Genomic DNA, 13,503 nt, shown 5'->3' on the forward strand with positions numbered 1-13,503 from the left:
TGGAAACCTAGAACAAAATTCAATGGAAAATTTTAAAACCACTGCATTCTTACTCTCTATCCCACTTTATCATGTACTAAATTAGAAAGCACTGAATAAATAGCAAGGAAATCCTACCTGAAACAGAAGCATTAAACACACAAAAAGACAATGGATATTCCCAGATATCTTCTTCATATAGGAACCTTTCCTCTGGCCACTTTGAAACCATGTAACTCAACCTTCAAAGCAGGGCAGATGTGTTGTAGAAGTTCTGCTTAGCTAACCATGAACACTAATTGCAGGGAGAATGATCTGCCGGGGCCGCAGGGCATGAGCTCAGCCCAAGGGCACAGAAGTTTCATCGTGCTCCTGCGAACAATGGAGCAGGGTGATGCTCCGAGTGTCAGACAGCCTCCCTGAAACGGGATACCTCCCGAGCCTCAGCAGAAGACTGGAGGAGAAAATGGAATCCCCTTATCAAAGTAGCCTTGGAGAAGAAAGGATGAGTAAAGAGGAATTTTGTGTGTGTGTGTGACAAACCCTTCTGCGCAGCTCTTCCGTGCTGCAGAGGCACTTTCAGTCTGACTGCACACACACAGCCAGCCCCTGGCTCCTTGGCTGATGTAGGGATGAGCCACTCCAGCCACTCCTCTGTGTCCAGCAAGATCTCAGCAGTGGCACCTCACCGATCCCTCCGTGCTGGGAAGGCCAAATCCCCACCACAGGGCTCACAGCTTTGGCCACAGCAGCACAACCCAAACCTCTGAATACTCCCGAAGGAATCTGAGCCCCAGGTCAGGGCATTGCTGCCAGCAAAACGGGACTGAAGTACCACCACCAGGCAAAAAACACGCTGGAGCTAAAAACCCAGCACTCCCACGTTCCACACCCCGCACTGGCTGTGTCCTTGCTCCCCGTGCACGCTGCGCTCCATGAGTTGATGGATTGGGATTGGGATTGGGACTGGGATCGGGATTGGGATTGGGACTGGGTTTGAGATTGGGATTGGGATTGGGACTGGGATTGGGGCTGCACTCCATGAGCTGGTGGATTGGGATTGGGATTGGGATTGGGATTGGGATTGGGATTGGGATTGGGATTGGAATTGTCCTGGCCAAACCCTGCTCCCTCTGAAAGCAAGAACAACCCAACACTGGATGTTTTTGGAAAGCAGTTATACTTTTTCTTTCCATTTGGGATGTGTCCAATGAGACTCAGGAGAAGCCAAAATTTCCAGGCACTGACTAGGAAGTGGAGCAAACAGACACAGAAAGAAAACGTCCTGCTTGCCTAAGACAATTCTTAAAAGAGGATTTGTTTTCTTTTCCTGCAAAGCTGGGGCTTGGGCAGAGAAATAGAGACAAGCTGGGGAGGAGACTGTGTGTCCCACTTCAGGAAAATCATGGAAGTTGTGGGTTTTTTTTGTGTAGGTCTCCCTGTGATGATGTAGGCAGATTAAAGGACGAAGTCTGGCTGAAATATTTTGGTTTAGAGCTTTCCTTTGAGATAAATGGCAAAGAAGCAGTATCTTGATGGCACTGCCCACCTTCAAAAGAATAGAAAACCTAATTAGAGACAGAAATGTCCTGGGATGAGTCAATTCCCCTGACAAAACCTCCAGCTGCCCGAGGAAATGATATGTATGAAGGCTAGCAAGATAACACTGTTAACTTAACCTGCTCGAGCACATCCTCACAGAACTTTGCTTTTTATTTGTTATTAAGAAAAACTGCAGCTGAGGTTTTCCCTCCTTCCTTGCAGTACTTGGATCTGCACAATTGAGGTACTTAAAATAACATTTATATGACTGCTAGCCGTGGTTGATCAGTTAGAGTGACATGGTACAGATAAAAGTTCCAATTAGGCCTTAACTGTTTTCTTAATAGAAAAACCTGTTAGGAACAAGAAGGATTGCCTGTTAGCAGAAGAACAGAACTTTTTCACATGGCAGATTATCAGTATTCTTTAGATTCACACATAAACAAGGCTGAAATGCAATTACATTTCCCACAAGGACCCAAATGCTTTTAACCTTTTCAAGGTAAAAAGAGTGTAAAAAAAAAAGTTGAAACTGCTGTTGAATTAGGTCCAGCAACCTTTTTTTTTTTTACGTTTTTGTTTCATTTTAATAATGGTTTAGTCTGTTTCACAGCCTGTGGCCTCTTCAAACCTGTTACTTTTAAAGATATAGCAGATGCTTCCTAAATGGAAAGGAAATTGTAATGATGCAAATCCCTATTCACATGATTTTCCAAATAGGTTTGAGCACTACAGGCTGTATAGGGCAGGTGGGGTAGTGTTACTGACAACCAGAAAAGGTAAACTTGAATACAAATAGACAAATCAAGCACATGTGTTCGTTTGGAAGTTTGTAGTCAGCTCCTCAATCTCCATCTGAGAAAATAAGCTATTATCAGCCCTGAGTGGCCTTCTCAGCATCAGAAAGCTCGAAATTAACTTAATTGCTGAACTGCACCTAAAATCAGCTGCTTTGAACATTACAATTTGCCTTTTAGTCTCATCAAAATTCCAAATATGTTAAAATTCTAATTTGCAAGTGTGCTAAATTAACACTTTGAAACCACAATATTTAACCTGTTGGCTAATCTGATGTCAAGTGAAAGCATGTCAAACAATATGGAAATCATATACTGCACAAAAAGCCACAGCAATTCACCTAAAAATCTTTAGCTTGGGGGTGCCACGAGGAATTCTGAAGTTTGGTTTCATTACAAGCCCTGTTGAGTATTTCCTCATATTAGTAAGTAGTACATATTAATCTGGATAAAGAGAAGGAGTTTTTGTTTGGGAGTTTGCTAACATTTTCTTTGCTTTAGAAACATAACTTTGCAAATCCTTGCAGTTTTACACCAGCAAACAGATTTGCATCTGGAAGGAAATTGGCTCCAGTTGGTAATCTACCAAAAAAGGATGTTTAGATTGGATTTAGGAAAAATTTCTTTCCAGAAAGGATGGTCAAGCATTAGAACAGGCTGCCCAGGGCAGTGGTGGAGTCAGCAGCCTTGGCAGAGTAGAATAAACAGGTGAATGTGGCACCTGGGGACATGGGGCAGTGATGGCTGGACTCGGTGGTCTCAGAGGGCTTTCCAACCTAAACAATTCTGCAATTCCATGGACACCCAAACATGCACTCTGTTATAAACCATCAGTGTAAGACCTTCCCACATCCAAAAGGAATTATAAGAACTCAGCAGAGTTTCCTCTACAGAGCCTGCTGCTCCTGTGTAATATTAAGGAAGCAAGGCAGAAGCTCAGCTCATGGCTTCTGACAAACTCCAAACCACGGTCTCCAAACCATGAAGAGCTCGTGGCCAGAGGCTGTGGGAAGTGAGGAGCAAAATGTTGTCATGGAAAGTAATCTGCACTGATGAAGCTCAGAGAAACCTCAGAGAAGTCTACTAAGGAGACAAATTGATTGCACAACAGCAGTGGCAGCCAATACTGACAAACGCAAGGCATGGGAAGATCAAAGTCAACAATTCCAATAGGAAATCGGTCTCTGGGGGAAATGTTTTTGTTTATTTCAAATTTTAATCAGTTTTCATTAAGCATCCTTAAACACTAAGCTTAATATACACAGAATTTACCTGTTTAGAAGGAAATTAATAAAGTTTCCAGTTTCATAATTTTATGGAGTTTGTATTAGCAGGAGATATTAATAGAAAGTATCTACTCTGCTATAGCTTCTTGGCTGGTTTGGGTTCCTGCTTTTTCTGCAAGTTTTGGACTATTCCTTATTACATTATGGCATTTGAACAGTGACAAGATAAATTGCTTTTAGAGTACAACACAACAGAGGAGCTCTGTTTCCAAGTACTTGTAATTAGTTCCTAATGTAATGGTCCCATCAATGAATGGATCCTTCCTTAGCCTGGAAACCTCTCCAAAAAAAAGAGATTCCTCTTTCTCCTCTGCAGAAGTTTGCAGCAGGAAGGGAGCTGCAAATCCTGGAGCCCTCTGGACTGAGATGATTCATGAGCAGCAGGGCTGGAGAGGCAGCAGCCCTCACCCCCCTAGGAGGGGATGCAAAGGGAGAAAATACCCCCATCAGGAAACGTGACACACAACTAATGGTTACAAATGTGTTTTCAAGGAAAAAGAGAGGGGAAAGGGCTTTAGAAATCTTCTATTCTGCTGTGTGGGAGAGCTTTTGTTTTTTAAAGCAGCTTTTTCTAAAATCATCTCTAAAAACACCCCCCTGTTCAAGACTACTCTCAGAAATGCTGGCTAAAATAGCAGAACTCATTTCTTATGCCAAAACCAACAGCAGCCAAATAAAACACTGCAAGGATTAAATAAATTTAACACCTTCTAGGGTTTCCACCAAGTTTTCCTAGAAGAAAGCGTGGTGTTGTTTTCCTGACTTTGCTCAGTGTTTTTTAAATTTCACCATGTCTTCTTTGCCTGTGGATGCTGAGCGTTGGAACCATGGCTGGGCAGGCATGAGACAGCAACACAAAAACAGGGGCTGGATCCTCAGGGACAGATAAATTGTGTCTGGGATGGTGAAGAGCCCAGTGTGTGCTGCCTTTCCTCTTACAAAATATTACTTCTTTTATTTTTAATATATATATATTGATTATCTGCGTATTTAATAGCATGCAACTGATACATTTTCCATATATTAATTTGCTGTTGAAGAAACAACTACCAGTCTTTCATGTTTGCTTCTTTACTGATAACACCTGTGGTTTATATTAATACAAGAATAAATGCTAGGCCAAGTTAGCTTCCAACATAGAAATTATGAAATATTTTGTCCCCAGGTATATATTATATATATTATATATATTTATTATATATTATATTGTGCCTGTAGAGTTATTTGGGAGGATTTCACCTGCTGGGTTGTGACTTTCTGAAGACAGAAACAAAGAAGCAAGGCTTGAGCAGGAATGCATGGAGCACTGTCCTGGAGTCCGTGGAGATGGGGCAATTACAGCATCTCAGGATCTGAAGCAGGAGCCAGGAGCATTAATTGCTGCCTGAAGCTGCTCCATCCATGGGGAATTGCTCCATCCTGAAGACACAGCTCATCCTTGTCCTCATCCGTGTCCTGAGTCCAGAGGCACACAAGGGGACCTGACTTGGATCCCACAACACGGGGGCATTAGTTGGTGACACACCAGTAACCCACAGGCTGGGGCAGGAGAGAAGCTTTTCCTCCTTTCTTCCTAAGGATCAAAGCTCCCCCCGAGGCAGAAGTCCCTGTTGAGCAGGAGGTGCATTCACAACGAGATGCAAAGTGCCATCCTCCTTGATTCAGTGCTGCCCCAGAGCTACCGGGATGCTGAGCAGCCCTTGGACACAATCCAAAGGTGATGACTGCGCATTGCAGCCCTCAGAAAGATGGCCCAAGAACACAGCTCTCTCCTGCCCACCAGTAAGTAAAATATATCCCAGAGGGTTCTTTTGTTATACAGCAATCAGGTTCTCCAAATCCATTTGCTGCTTGCAGCACATCTCATTTCCCAGCCTCCTCCCCTTCCACTGTGCTCACTGTGTCTGCTCAGCCCTAGCAGCTGCATCTCAGTCAAAACCCAAACCTTCTGCTGACAAGCTGGGCTTCATACATGAGAAGAAGACTCAAAAAATGCCAGAGAAAGAGACAACCAAGCCTTCTGTTCCTGCTTAAGTGAACACAACAAATCAGACACAAGCACAGCCAGTCACACTTCTCTATGCTTCTTTCCACAAATAATATTTGGATTAAACTAATTTATATCCATCTAATTATTTTCTTTCTTTCGAGTTCCTAGTCTGGATTTGGGGAAAAAAAACATGAGTGGAGAAGAGAATTCCTGACATTTTCAACCGTCAGGAACTGGTTGTGGCATAGAACAACTGGACTCTGAATTCCTTAAGCTGTAAATGCATCTCATAATTGAGTAAGTGTGAGAGAAGTGACTTGTGTGCATCTGTGCAAGCACACATGAACTTTCCTCTTGACTTAGTTTTAAACTGCTGGAGGAAATCTTCAGAACGGGCAACAGCCACAAGGCAATCAGACAGACTGTCTGCAGCACAGCGATTTAATTTGGTGCTGTTGCCCCTTCTGAAAAATGATGTCGACAGAAGATAAGGAGACAGAGAGTTTCAGATTGTTCCATCAGGACCAGTTGCCGGTTAGGAAGCGCATTTGAGGCAATTCAAGATTGCTCCGTTTTTTCCCAGGGTGGCTGCTCCCTGTTTGGAGCTGAAGTAAAGGCTCAGATGGTTCCCAGAGCAGGGAGAGGTGCTGTGGGTTTGCACACATCCTGTACAACAGCCCCTCCTGTGCATGTTTCCCTTGTTTTGCCATTCCTGCTGCTTGCTGCTGAAGCTATTTCTTCCTGATAGTCTGTTTATTAATTGAAAATAACAAGAGCTTTTTCATTTTTATTTTGCAAGGCAGGCAATTAAAATAATCTCAGAAAATTGTTTCCCTGTTCACTTAGGCTATATCATACTGCAAGGCCAAACCTTTGCATTTACTAATGAGCTGAGATGGGTTTAGTAGGGGAGGACCAAGAGATTGACATGGCTCTGGCTCATCCTCTTCAACACCACACAGGTGTTGTTCCTATTTCCATAGGGAATGCCACCAGACAGGGACAGGGCCACCTCAGTGGGGACCACAAGGGCATCAGGAGGTGTTAACACCTCTCTCATTGCTAAATACAATCATTCCTTTCCAATGCATAACTTATGGTGGCCATGATATCGTTTTGATGTTATTTATATATTTTGTTTTTATATTGTTTATACATCCATGCTTGTTCATGGCAAAGAAACAGATCTGAGATAATCAGGGTGTAATTCTGTATATCCTGGTATACAACTGTAGAAAGTGATGGCATTTGGAAGTGTCTGAGCCTGGCACTTAATAAAGGGCTGATCCTTGGATATTTTGTTGTTGTTGTGAATGGCAAACTTGAGGAATGAGATCTGAGAAGCAAAGTTCCTTCAGTGATCAGCAGTCTCCCACTCACAAAACAAGAGGAATTGTGGCACACAGGCTTGCTTTCGAGGATCTCCTGACAATGGCTGGCTGAGAATTCCTTGTCAGTGCAGCAACACCAAGACAGAGAACAGCTCTTTGAGGAAGACTCAGCTACAAGACATCCCCTCTCTGATTTAGGGCAGCCCTGTGTCCATCTGCCTGCCCAGAGCTGCTTCAGAGCATTTAACCCACCCACAGAGCAGCGTGTAGAAGTGACATCAGCCCTTGGTCAGCACTCCTCACTCCTGGATTTAGGGCAGTGAGCACGATGCTCTCTTCACCTCCTCATCCCTGAGGTCCTTGAGCAATTCCCTCCTCTGCCAAAATGCAGAGTGCTGGAGGTTGTTTTATGGCTGAGCAGAGAGCAATGCCAGAATGAGGGAAGTGCAAAAGTGGCTCTCACAAACTCATGGACAAGAACATGATTAGATCACCAAGTCTGCATTTCTTCAGAAGGCAACAAGGAATTTCATAGGCAAAACTATTCCTTGAGCCCAGAAATTTGTGCTTGACAAAGACTTGCAGCAGGAAACTGAAGCCATGCCCCACTGAGGTTTGAAGGTGGCGAGAAGATGTGGATTCTCTGACCCTTAGTGCTTCAAACTGTCTGGACATCTCTGAAAAACTGAGAATCTCAAACAGCCTGTGTTGCACAGGACACCCTGTTTGACAAGAACCTCATTCTGCACCTTCCTCTGCAAATAACACCAGCACATCCCATGGCAAAGGCTCCCAAAAACCGGTGCAAAATCACAGTTCCAGCCATGACCATGGAGCAGCCCAGGGTCTGATCCTGCAGCTCACAGGGTCAATGGGCTCTTTTGCCATTGCATTCAATCCGGGCAGAAATGACATTAAGATTTTTCCAGTTCAGATGTCAGCTATTAATTTGGATGATGGTTATTTGATTCCATGGAAAGTCAGTGGAATCAAGTTAAAAAGACAGAGATATATTCATATATCCTTAAACTGGGAGACACCGCAACTCACTGATAACCTAAATTAGATTGAGCTCGTGCTATCTCTAATTAGGATCTTTCACTATGAACAAGGAAAGAGGCCAAAGTGGATTAGCAAAGGAAACAGTACATGCATTGGCTCAAAACAATAACCAGAAATGTTGACTTCCATCTCAGGATGTCACGCATGAAAACTAAATGTTTCAAAAAGATTTTCCCTAAGAAAAAGCTGAAAGTGTTCAGAATTAGAGATCCACTAGAAATGTTGGTGACATTTATTAACTAATTAGCTAAATGACCTTTTCGTCATTTTTATACACAGTTTTCTTTCATAAATATTTCATGAATTACATGTAATTATTAGTAACATCAACTTTACTGAATTAATTACTGCCAATTCCTATTAATAAAATGCATCTTGTAATAAATAATGTTAGTTTATTACAGAGCATTGGTCTCGGAGGTATTCACATCTGTCAGTTGCCTTCTACTTCAGGCTAAAAGAAAGGTAATCAAATAACTGTAATTATTGTACTAAATATATCACCGTTTGTTTAAAATGTCAATGGGAATGGATAAAGGCATTTGTAACAATCTGAACTATGTGCAGTGGTGGAAGTGCATGTGACAGAGCCACATTTACCAGCAGCACACGGGCCCATGTCTGGGGCTGACAGACAGAAACGTCAACAAATGGTTCCTCCTCTGATTTACTCACAGGAGGTTTGCCTGCAGGCCATTGGATAGAGACACTAATGAAGTCACAGGGAATTTAATCTGATGGCTCCTAATTAGCCCCTGTGAAAGGAGTGCTGGGCTTAGGCCAGGCCTGGCAGACAGGTCTCCGTGCACTGACCGGCAGCATCCGCGGCTGCTGGACACGTCCTGCAGCAGAGCCAAATCCAGGCAGCCCCACCTCCCTGCTCCTCAGGCAGCCCAGCAGGCTGAGAGGCTCACCTGGAGCAGGGCTGAGCCTCCCCTCGCTCTCCTGACAGGTGGACCCTTCTCCTGGGGGACAGACCTTCTCCTGGGGCATGGACCCTTGTCCTGGGGCATGGACCCTTCTCGTGGGGGATGGACGTTCTCCTGGGGCAGGGACCCCTCTCTTGGGGCATGGACCCTTCTCCTGGGGCATGGACCCCTCTCTTGGTGCATGGACCCTTCTCCTGGAGGATGGATGTTCTTGTGGGGGATGGACCCTTCTCCTGGAGGATGGACGTTCTCTGGGGCAGGGACCCTTCTCCTAGGGCATGGACTCTTCTCCTGGGGCATGGACCCTTCTCCAGGGGATGGATGCTTCTCCTAGGGCATGGACCCTTCTCCTGGGGCATGGACTCTTCCTCCTGGGGCAGGGACCCTGCTCCTGGAGCGTGGACCCTTCTCCTGGAGAGTGTCCCTTTCTCCAAACAGCTGCTCCCCATCTCACATCTGGCAGGCACAAAGAGCAGCCACCCTGGTCTGCTCAGCTCCACCCCGAGCCACTCAGCACCAGTGGGGGTTTGAGCCCTTTATCACCCTTTCCTCAAGAACAGGGAATAATTCTCCAGCATTTCCTGTCCAAAACTGCCTGATGTACATATCTGAATGCCTGTATAGTCACGAGCAACGTCAGCTCAACGTGGTGACACCTGCCAATCTTTAAGCCCTGGAACAAACCCCAAACTGCCATGATTTTGCAGGGTTTTATACCGAAGCTTCACAACATGGCATTATCTCATTATGGTATAAAATGTAAAATCTGAGCAACTGGAATAGACTGGGTTTGCTACTCTCCATTCTCACCTGGTTTTATTTTTTTTCCTTCATCAGGTAAATTCCTAGAGCTAAATACTAGGAAGACTAAGAGATGAAAATGGAAAATCCAAACACTGGGGAAGAATAGTATTTGAAAAATAGCAAATCAGGTGCTGATAAACTCAGACTCCTGTATCAGCCTAACCTACCTTCACTCCTCTCCTGCCCACCAGCTGCATCTCAGGGCCTAATAATATAAGCCTAATAATTTTTCCTAATTTAAATATGGAACTGAACCAGTTGTGGTGCTGGTTGTTATCTCCTGCATCACACTTGATACCTCAGAACCACCCTGCTCCCCAACAGTTGTGGCAGCATCTCAGAAAGGAGCTGGAATTCCTTTGCCAGGGTTCAGGGCTGAATGTGGGTCAGCACAGCTGAGACAGCCACTCTCTCCACTAGAAGCTTTTTGTTGTTCTTGTTTTAAGAGAAAATTGCATATATTAGGCAGGCTTTGAAGTTCCTACCAGACTGAGGCAGCTGGAAGACACGAGCAGAGCATTATTGTTGATTTTAAAGATGAGGGACGTGTTGACCTGCTCAGGGCTATCCAGGAGCTTTGGCTTTCAGAAACTCAGAGAAACTTAATGAGAGAGGGTTTCTGTATCTTTCTTGATAATGGGACCACAGATCTCAACCAACTTCTGTTGTTGCAAAAGCTTTTCATTTTAATGTCCTGCCTCTGTCTAATATTGAGGAGCAGATTTTGCCCCAAGCTGACACCCTTAAAGCAGCAGATTCCCCTCCTTAGCAGTGTTTGATAAACGTTGAGATGCAGCAGGCTGGAGGTAACCAGTCCTGGCCAGAGAGTTTTAAATCACGTAACATGAGGGTACCAAACTTGTTCCTTTTAGCTGCCAACCTCACCAGGGCATTATCTTAATGCTCAAATTTCATTCATTCCCTGTTCTTTGATGTAGTCTTCCTCTAGATTCATACACTGAGTTGCAGACAGGAAAATGAGATTTTACCACTGCATGGTAAGGAATTTTTTTCAGGAGCTCCTTTAATTTCCTCGCACATTGTAGGATAGTACACTGCGAAATTGAGAGGCACATTTCTGAAAGTATGAGGGAAAGAACTAGGAAGAAAATGGAGAAAATCTAGCTTAACAACTCTTTCAATTTTGAAAATTGCAATTTGACAGCAATCCTGTGGGCTGGGAAATAAACGTTCATGCCTTTGCCTCTATAGTCATTTGATTGATGTCAAATTGCTTAAGATGAAATAAAGAGTGAGATGCAGTCATATTTTTCCAGCTTCTTTCTATAGAATTGGGGTCACAGTATTTGGGATCAAAAAGTTATTTATGACATTTATTTTCTACCGCTGATTGCACTTTAGCCTCTCAAAATTTTGGTTTTGTCATGAAGATGTGCCTTTATATTTAGAACTTTGCAGCACTGTGGTTTCTTAGACAGGAAAAGTGCACTGCTGATAAAAGAGCCCACCAGTTTCAAGACTTAATCCTTTCATCACTACAGATTCAGATGCTCACCCTACCAAACCCTTAAATTAACATATTTTAAACCACATAAATAGTGTGATCAATTTCAAAGGGTGCAAATGCAATATATTCACATAGGAGTATACACCTTGATATTAACAAAGTTTCTTCCATGGCCTTCTTTTCCAAAAGTGCCACTGCCAAGATGAGCAGGGTAAATTTTCCCAGCTGGCTGCAGAAATGTCTCTTCCAAAGAGAGGAAATGAAGTCACACAAGACTTTGGTAACATCACCTTCCTTCCTCCCATTCCCTCTCCAGCCACCCCTGCTGGACAAGCAGCGTTTCTCCCCTTCTACTGGAGTTTGATTTCAGTTTCTTGCCTCCTGCAAGGTGGGGGCACAGAACAGATGTGTCTTGCACAAACAGCTGTTATTTAACAGTATTCCGAACACTGGAAGTAGGGGAGCCTGGTGCCTTCCTCATTTAGACCAAAAAACTGGCTTTTAGAGAGCTGAAGGTAGGGGAGATAAATCTATCCCTCCATTTCCTGTAAGAATTAGACATTTAAATGGCTTTAAAAATGGCAATTCAGCTCCTGAGGCAGAGATTACCCTTATACAATTTGACTCCCTGATGGTATTCCATTCATAATTTTTACAGTATTTTGAATTTTAAAACAAAACAAACAAACAAACAAAACCAAACAAAACAAAGCAGACAAGAATCACCTCATCAGAATAACAGGAAGGAAATGACACTGACAAAATGTAGGAAACGAAGAGTAATTAAAATCACTGTTGATTTCATGTTTACTGGAGTTAAATGCTGCATTATTGTTGTTAACTTTATGTATCCTGCAGCTTTTCATTCATTCCAATGCCCTAAATGTTGTACTGTGCAAGAAATCTATGAACATTCATCCAGAACTGAAAAGAAAAGGTCCCCCAGCATTTAATATTACAACATGCATAAAAAATAATTTTAATTAGTCACCAAGGAAGGGGAGAAGTGTTAGCAAAACTTTATAATTACCTGATAGGAAAAGAACCTAACAAGACCATTCTGTACTGGATATTATCCAGGCAAAAAAATTAAACCTATGTTGCTGCTTCAATACCATCTAATACTAGGAATTGGCAGAAAAACATCTATTCTATGAATAATAGCTCAACAGTCCCAAAGGACATCAATACATGAATAAGGAAAAAAAAAAATCTCAAGCCTTTCCAAAATGGTGCTAATGCTCCACTGAAACTTAATTTTATAATTTACTGGCAGTCAAGATGGCAGGAAATAAAATAATTTGCTATATATTCTGCACAACAAACCCCCTGCTTTTCCTGGGAAGGGTAATTATCCCTAAAAAAAAAAAAAAAAAAAGAAAAAGAAAAAATACGACATCTCATATTAAGCTAAAGTCTCATCAAGAAGAGAAAGAGTGCCTCATTACATGTAATTACCAGGGAATTAGAAACATCATTTAACTAAATGAGCGAATAATGCTCAGGATATTGAAGAAACTTGCCTGCACTTCTGCAGAGCACTCTAAGTCCCATTACAAAAATTGCACCTCTTTAATGGAATAATTTTAGGCCTTGTCTGCCTTGCTTTAAAAATAAAGAGCCTCAGAGAGGCAGAAAGAGGCTGAAACTACCATAAACAACTGTTGAAAAGAGCTGCAGAGTAGGAGTAGTCTCTACTGGATACCATGATTTAAAATTACTCATAATCTAACATAATGATGAAAATTAAACCTAAGGACTTGGGTGGGAGGATGGGAGAGAGGAGGGAAACTAATTACCCTTTTTAATTGTACTTACTCTAGACGACAATGTATTTATAATTATACATTCTAGATAACGGGTGAAAGATTTTAGGTTAAAGGTAAATCTTGCAGAGAGGGATGAAAGGCTGCTGCATTAGAAGCTAAAAAAAAAAAAATAACCATACCTGCTGGTAGATACTTGCTGCCCTGCAATGCAATTTTTTTCTAATAGTAGAGAGTTACTGGGGGAATTAATAATGGCCATGGTCATTACATGCAAATGATATAAACCACAGCCTCTGTTTTAGGAGCTTAAAATCTTAAATAAATAATTTTTCTGTCTGTAAAGGTGATTCTCTGATGCTGTAGACACAATTAAAATCTGGAAAACCTTATTTACCAACATTTTGATGCAGAGGTTGATGCTGTGCCAGGAGAAACAAGGTTTTCCTCACTGAGTTTAGCCAGAGGAATTGTCTCTCAGCCTTACAGCAAGGCAGCAAGTTGAAATTAAATTCAACTCCCTTGGGTTGAAACGGTTTTGGTCAGGGT

The sequence above is a fragment of the Pyrgilauda ruficollis genome, unplaced genomic scaffold (assembly GCF_017590135.1).
Source record: "Pyrgilauda ruficollis isolate IOZ18807 unplaced genomic scaffold, ASM1759013v1 scaffold15, whole genome shotgun sequence".
NCBI lineage: Eukaryota > Metazoa > Chordata > Aves > Passeriformes > Passeridae > Pyrgilauda > Pyrgilauda ruficollis.